Consider the following 7,500-nt stretch of genomic DNA (forward strand, 5'->3'; position numbering starts at 1 on the left):
TGGTTTATGACTTGTCCAAAGAGGAAAGTGGTTTATGACTTGTCCTGAGAAGAAAGTGGTTTATGACTTGTCCAGAGAGGAAATTGGTTCATGACTTGTCCAGAGAGGAAAGTGGTTTATGACTTGTCCAGAGAAGAAAGTGGTTCATGACTTGTCCAAAGAGGAGAGTGGTTTATGACTTGTCCAACTGGTTTATGACTTGTCCAGAGAGGAAAGTGGTTTATGACTTGTCCAGAGAAGAAAGTGGTTTATGACTTGTCCAGAGAGGAGAGTGGTTTATGACTTGTCCAGAGAGGAAACTGGTTTATGACTTGTCCAGAGTGGAAAGTGGTTTATGACTTGTCCAACTGGTTTATGACTTGTCCAGAGAGGAAACTGGTTTATGACTTGTCCAAAGAGGAAAGTGGTTTATGACTTGTCCAACTGGTTTATGACTTGTCCAGAGTGGAAAGTGGTTTATGACTTGTCCAACTGGTTTATGACTTGTCCAGAGAGGAAACTGGTTTATGACTTGTCCAAAGAGGAAAGTGGTTTATGACTTGTCCAGAGAAGAAAGTGGTTTATGACTTGTCCAGAGAGGAGAGTGGTTTATGACTTGTCCAACTGGTTTATGACTTGTCCAGAGAGGAAACTGGTTTATGACTTGTCCAGAGTGGAAAGTGGTTTATGACTTGTCCAACTGGTTTATGACTTGTCCAGAGAGGAGAGTGGTTTATGACTTGTCCAACTGGTTTATGACTTGTCCAGAGAGGAAACTGGTTTATGACTTGTCCAAAGAGGAAAGTGGTTTATGACTTGTCCTGAGAAGAAAGTGGTTTATGACTTGTCCAGAGAGGAAATTGGTTCATGACTTGTCCAGAGAGGAAAGTGGTTTATGACTTGTCCAGAGAAGAAAGTGGTTCATGACTTGTCCAGAGAGGAAAGTGGTTTATGACTTGTCCAGAGAAGAAAGTGGTTTATGACTTGTCCAACTGGTTTATGACTTGTCCAGAGAGGAAACTGGTTTATGACTTGTCCAAAGAGGAAAGTGGTTTATGACTTGTCCAACTGGTTTATGACTTGTCCAGAGTGGAAAGTGGTTTATGACTTGTCCAACTGGTTTATGACTTGTCCAGAGAGGAAACTGGTTTATGACTTGTCCAGAGTGGAAAGTGGTTTATGACTTGCCCAATATTGTTTTGGTTAATGAGTTGTCACTTCAACTTGCGGCTGCGGTTTTGCTTGAATAACTGTTGCCGGGCTTAATACACGTCCCAGCGGGCGAATTTGAAGGGGGTGCCCGGGCTTGGGGTCACGTTGGTGGGGTGGTGGAGGGTCTGTGTGCCCTTCGGTCCTGGTCCCGTTGGGAAGGAGGTTGGCGTGCTGCCGAGTGTGCTTCCCCGGACGGGAGGAGCGGTTCAAATCGTGTGCCTTCGGCGGTGGCGGGGAGAGAGCGCAGCTGGGGCGGGTGCGGTGTGGAGACGGAGTCCCTTCTTCCCCGAGGGGGCTAGGGCACTGCCGGTGCGGGTGCAGGCTTACGGCCCGGTGCCTTTTGGTGTTGGGGGTTGCGGTTGGGGTTCGGTTTAGGGTTAGGCGATAGGGTTAGGGATAGGGTTAGGGTTAGGGATAGGGTTAGGCGATAGGGTTAGGGATAGGGTTAGGGTTAGGGTTAGGGATAGGGTTAGGGTTAGGGTTAGGGATAGGGTTAGGGTTAGGGTTAGGGATAGGGTTAGGGTTAGGGATAGGGTTAGGGTTAGGCGATAGGGTTAGGGTTAGGGATAGGGTTAGGGTTAGGCGATAGGGTTAGGGTTAGGGATAGGGTTAGGGTTAGGCGATAGGGTTAGGGTTAGGGATAGGGTTAGGGTTAGGGATAGGGTTAGGGTTAGGGTTAGGGATAGGGTTAGGGTTAGGGATAGGGTTAGGCGATAGGGTTAGGGTTAGGGTTAGGGTTAGGGTTAGGGATAGGGTTAGGGTTAGGGATAGGGTTAGGGTTAGGCGATGGGGTTAGAGCTAGGGTTAGGGTTAGGGTTAGGGATAGGTTTAGGGTTAGGGGATAGGGTTAGGGTTAGGGATAGGGTTAGGGATAGGGTTAGGGTTAGGGTTAGGCGATAGGGTTAGGGATAGGGTTAGGGTTAGGCGATAGGGTTAGGGATAGGGTTAGGGTTAGGGTTAGGGATAGGGTTAGGGTTAGGGTTAGGGTTAGGGATAGGGTTAGGGTTAGCGTTAGGGATAGGGTTAGGGTTAGGGATAGGGTTAGGGTTAGGGTTAGGGATAGGGTTAGGGTTAGGGATAGGGTTAGGGATAGGGTTAGGGTTAGGCGATGGGGTTAGAGTTAGGGATAGGGTTAGGGTTAGGGTTAGGGATAGGGTTAGGGTTAGGCGATAGGGTTAGGGATACGGTTAGGGGTAGGGATAGGGAGTATCTGGGACGGGCAGAGACTCCTCGGCGGTCCCCCCGGTCCCTGGCGGGCAGACGGACCTCCTGGGCCGGAGGCAGCCTCCGCCGGCGTTACACCCTGTCCCTGGCGGGCAGAGGGACCTCCTGGGCCGGGTGCAGCCTCCGCCGGCGGTCCCCCCGGTCCCTGGCGGGCAGAGGGAGCTCCTGGGCCGGGTGCAGCCTCCGGCGGCGGTCCCCCCGGTCCCTGGCGGGCAGAGGGAGCTCCTGGGCCCGGTGCCGCCTCCGCCGGCGGTCCCCCCGGTCCCTGGCGGGCAGAGGGACCTCCTGGGCCGGGTGCAGCCTCCGCCGGAGGACCCCCCGGTCCCTGGCGGGCAGAGGGAGCTACTGGGCCGGGTGCAGCCTCCGGCGGCGGTCCCCCCGGTCACTGGCGGGCAGAGGGAGCTCCTGGGCCGGGTGCAGCCTCCGCCGGCGGTCCCCCCGGTCCCTGGCGGGCAGAGGGAGCTCCTGGGCCGGGTGCAGCCTCCGGCGGCGGTCCCCCCGGTCCCTGGCGGGCAGAGGGAGCTCGTGGGCCCGGTGCAGCCTCCGCCGGCGGTCCCCCCGGTCCCTGGCGGGCAGAGTGACCTCCTGGGCCGGGTTCAGCCTCCGCCGGCGGTCCCCCCGGTTCCTGGCGGGCAGAGGGAGCTCCTGGGCCGGGCTCAGCCTCCGCCGGCGGTCCCCCCGGTCCCTGGCGGGCAGAGTGACCTGCTGGGCCCGGTGCAGCCTCCGCCGGCGGTCCCCCCGGTTCCTGGCGGGCAGAGGGAGCTCCTGGGCCCGGTGCAGACTCCCCCGGCGGTGCACCGGTCCCCGGCGGGCAGAGGGCGCTCGTGTACCGGGTGCAGCGTCCGCCGGCGGTGCACCGGTCCCTGGCGGGCTCAGAGAGCGCCTCGGCCGGGGATCGTCTCGTCCCAACGTCCGCCTGGTCCGTGGCCCGCAGGGGGCGCTGTCGGGCGGGGTACGGCCACGGCCCGACGTGCCTCCGGTGGGCTGCGGTCAGTGTGTGCCGCCGTTGGCCGGCTGCGGGGCTTGGTGCTGTTCCAGCCGTGCGTTAGGTGGGCGAACGGCAGGGGGCGCCCCTTGGGCGGGTGGCGGGCCCCGCGCGGGCCAGCCGTGGGGGGTCACGGTCCGCCGCCGGGGCGTCCAAAGGGCGGCGAGAGGCCGTCCGCCGGTGCTGACAAGTCATAAACCAGCGGCGGTGACAAGTCATAAACCAGCGGCGGTGACAAGTCATAAACCAGGACAAGGTTGTTGACGGCGCCGGGCGGCGGCGAAGCGGCTCACCCCGGGGCAGGGTGGCGATTCGAGGAGGGGCGCCCACCCGGCCGCCAAGGCCGCCGCCGGCGGGAGCCGGGGGCGCCGTTTTGAAAAAGAACCGTAGGCCGGATGGGGTCCGATCCACCCACCTTATGCCGACGCCGAGACCTCATTCCCGGCATGACTACCGGTGGTCCGTCCCGCTGGTCTGCCACTTGCGTTTGGCGTCACGAGGGGTTGGCGGGGTACCTGCAGATTGGTAGGAGGTGGAAAATCGAGAAATGGACTTTGGTCGGAAAGGTCCCCTCGAGCCTCCAGGTCTGCGGAGACCGACCCGGGCTGCCGCCCCGCCGGCCGCTCGGCCCGATCGGGCGCGAATTTCTTCCGATTTTCGCCCTTTTTTCGGGTTTTCGGCCGGCGCTCCAAACGGCGGCCCGACGCCCCGCCGAGGCCGGGGACGTCTCTCCGGAGCGCGAGGGACCGGATCAGACCTCGTCGGCACTGGCATGGCCACCGCAACGCTCGGACTTAGCCTGGGGAGGCTGGTCGAGGCGGTGGCAAGTCATGAACCAGTGGAGTCTGGCGGAGACTGTGGCAAGTCATAAACCAGTCGGACTTAGCCTGTGGAGGCTGGTCCAGGCAGCGGCAAGTCATAAACCAGTCGGACTTAGCCTGTGGAGGCAGGTCCAGGCAGTGGCAAGTCATAAACCAGTCGGACTCAGCCTGTGGAGGCAGGGCCAGGCAGTGGCAAGTCATGAACCAGTGGCAAATCATAAACCAGTCGGACTTAGCCTGTGGAGGCAGGTCCAGGCAGTGGCAAGTCATGAACCAGTGGCAAATCATAAACCAGTCGGACTTAGCCTGTGGAGGCAGGTCCAGGCAGTGGCAAGTCATGAACCAGTGGCAAATCATAAACCAGTCGGACTTAGCGTGTGGAGGCAGGGCCAGGCAGTGGCAAGTCATGAACCAGTGGCAAATCATAAACCAGTCGGACTTAGCCTGTGGAGGCAGGGCCAGGCAGTGGCAAGTCATGAACCAGTGGCAAATCATAAACCAGTCGGACTTAGCCTGTGGAGGCAGGGCCAGGCAGTGGCAAGTCATGAACCAGTGGCAAGTCATAAACCAGTCGGACTTAGCCTGTGGAGGCAGGGCCAGGCAGTGGCAAGTCATAAACCAGTCGGACTTAGCCTCTGGCGACTTCCAGGAGGTCTATGAGGTCCTGTGCCGCCGCTTTACCGGGGCCAAGGTTGCAGGAGAGCGGAACGGAGGAGTGGATTGGTCCCGCCGACGGGGCACGTGCATATATGAAAAGTGCACCCTACCGTTAGTTAATCACTTGCCCTCGGAAGTGTATGAGGTCGTGTCCAGCCGTGGTACCGGGGACACAGTGGGGGTGTTCCCGCTAAAGGGAGCGGATTGGTCCCGCCGAGCTGCCACTTGCATTTGTGGTCGAGTGTCTCGGACAGCTGGTTAACCACTTGCCCTCGGTAGTGCCGATGAGGTTTTGAAAAAGCCGATCTGCGGGGACTTGGAGCGCCTTCCTCGGATGGACTACCGGGCGCCCTCCCGCCGATTTGCCATTTGCGTTTGGCGTCCCGAGGGGTTGGCGGGGTACCTGCAGATTGGTAGGAGGTGGAAAATCGAGAAATGGACTTTGGTCGGAAAGGTCCCCTCGAGCCTCCAGGTCTGCGGAGACCGACCCGGGCTGCCGCCCCGCCGGCCGCTCGGCCCGATCGGGCGCGAATTCTTTCCGATTTTCGCCCTTTTTTCGGGTTTTCGGCCGGCGCTCCAAACGGCGGCCCGACGCCCCGCCGAGGCCGGGCACGGCTCCCCGCCGCGCAAGGGGCCGTGTTTGCCTTGGTCTGCCTTGGAATTGTCACCAAACGCCCGCGCTTCGCCTGGGGAGGCTGGCCGAGTCGGTGGCAAGTCATGAACCAGTGGAGGCTGGTGGAGACAGTGGCAAATCATAAACCAGTCGGACTTAGCCTGTGGAGGCTGGTGGAGACAGTGGCAAGTCATAAACCAGTCGGACTTAAGCCTGTGGAGGCAGGTCCAGGCAGTGGCAAGTCATGAACCAGTCGGACTCAGCCTGTGGAGGCAGGTCCAGGCAGTGGCAAGTCATGAACCAGTGGCAAATCATAAACCAGTCGGACTCAGCCTGTGGAGGCAGGGCCAGGCAGTGGCAAGTCATGAACCAGTGGCAAATCATAAACCAGTCGGACTCAGCCTGTGGAGGCAGGTCCAGGCAGTGGCAAGTCATGAACCAGTGGGAAATCATAAACCAGTCGGACTCAGCCTGTGGAGGCAGGTCCAGGCAGTGGCAAGTCATGAACCAGTGGCAAATCATAAACCAGTCGGACTCAGCCTGTGGAGGCAGGGCCAGGCAGTGGCAAGTCATGAACCAGTGGAGACAGTGGCAAATCATAAACCAGTCGGACTTAGCCTGTGGAGGCTGGTGGAGACAGTGGCAAGTCATAAACCAGTCGGACTTAGCCTGTGGAGGCAGTTCCAGGCAGTGGCAAGTCATGAACCAGTGGAGACAGTGGCAAATCATAAACCAGTCGGACTTGTCCTGTGGAGGCTGGTGGAGACAGTGGCAAGTCATAAACCAGTCGGACTTAGCCTGTGGAGGCAGGTCCAGGCAGTGGCAAGTCATGAACCAGTGGAGACAGTGGCAAATCATAAACCAGTCGGACTTAGCCTGTGGAGGCTGGTGGAGACAGTGGCAAGTCATAAACCAGTCGCACTTAGCCTGTGGAGGGAAGGTGGAGACAGTGGCAAGTCATAAACCAGTCGGACTTAGCCCGTGGGGGCAGGTCCAGGCAGTGGCAAGTCATGAACCAGTGGAGACAGTGGCAAATCATAAACCAGTCGGACTTAGCCTGTGGAGGCTGGTGGAGACAGTGGCAAGTCATAAACCAGTCGCACTTAGCCTGTGGAGGGAGGTGGAGACAGTGGCAAGTCATAAACCAGTCGGACTTAGCCTGTGGGGGCAGGTCCAGGCAGTGGCAAGTCATAAACCAGTCGGACTTAGCCTGTGGAGGCAGGTCCAGGCAGTGGCAAGTCATGAACCAGTGGAGACAGTGGCAAATCATAAACCAGTCGGACTTAGCCTGTGGAGGCTGGTGGAGACAGTGGCAAGTCATAAACCAGTCGGACTTAGCCTGTGGAGGGAGGTGGAGACAGTGGCAAGTCATAAACCAGTCGGACTTAGCCTGTGGGGGCAGGTCCAGGCAGTGGCAAGTCATAAACCAGTCGGACTTAGCCTCTGGCGACTTCCAGGAGGTCTATGAGGTCCTGTGCCGCCGCTTTACCGGGGCCAAGGTTGCAGGAGAGCGGAACGGAGGAGTGGATTGGTCCCGCCGATGGGGCACGTGCATATATGAAAAGTGCACCCTACCGTTAGTTAATCACTTGCCCTCGGAAGTGTATGAGGTCGTGTCCAGCCGATTTACCGAGGACAGAGTGGGGGTGTTCCCGCTATGGTGGAGTGGATTGGTCCCGCCGAGCTGCCACTTGCATTTGTGGTCGAATGTCTCGGACAGCTGGTTAACCACTTGCCCTCGGTAGTGCCGATGAGGTTTTGAAAAAGTCGATTTGCGGGGATTTGGAGCGCCTTCCTCGGATGGACTACCGGGCGACCTCCCGCCGATTTGCCATTTGCATTTGGCGTCACGAGGGGTTGGCGGGGTGCCCGGAGATTTTCGGGAACACGATTTTTAGAACATTTTCTGGCAGCGGTAGCACTTTGAAAGTACCCAGGAAAGTGCTACTTTGAGGTACGGTCCCGATTTCAAATCGAAGGCCTTACCAATGAGCACTCGGAAGTCCTCA

The sequence above is a fragment of the Scyliorhinus torazame genome, unplaced genomic scaffold, assembly GCF_047496885.1.
Source record: "Scyliorhinus torazame isolate Kashiwa2021f unplaced genomic scaffold, sScyTor2.1 scaffold_1448, whole genome shotgun sequence".
NCBI lineage: Eukaryota > Metazoa > Chordata > Chondrichthyes > Carcharhiniformes > Scyliorhinidae > Scyliorhinus > Scyliorhinus torazame.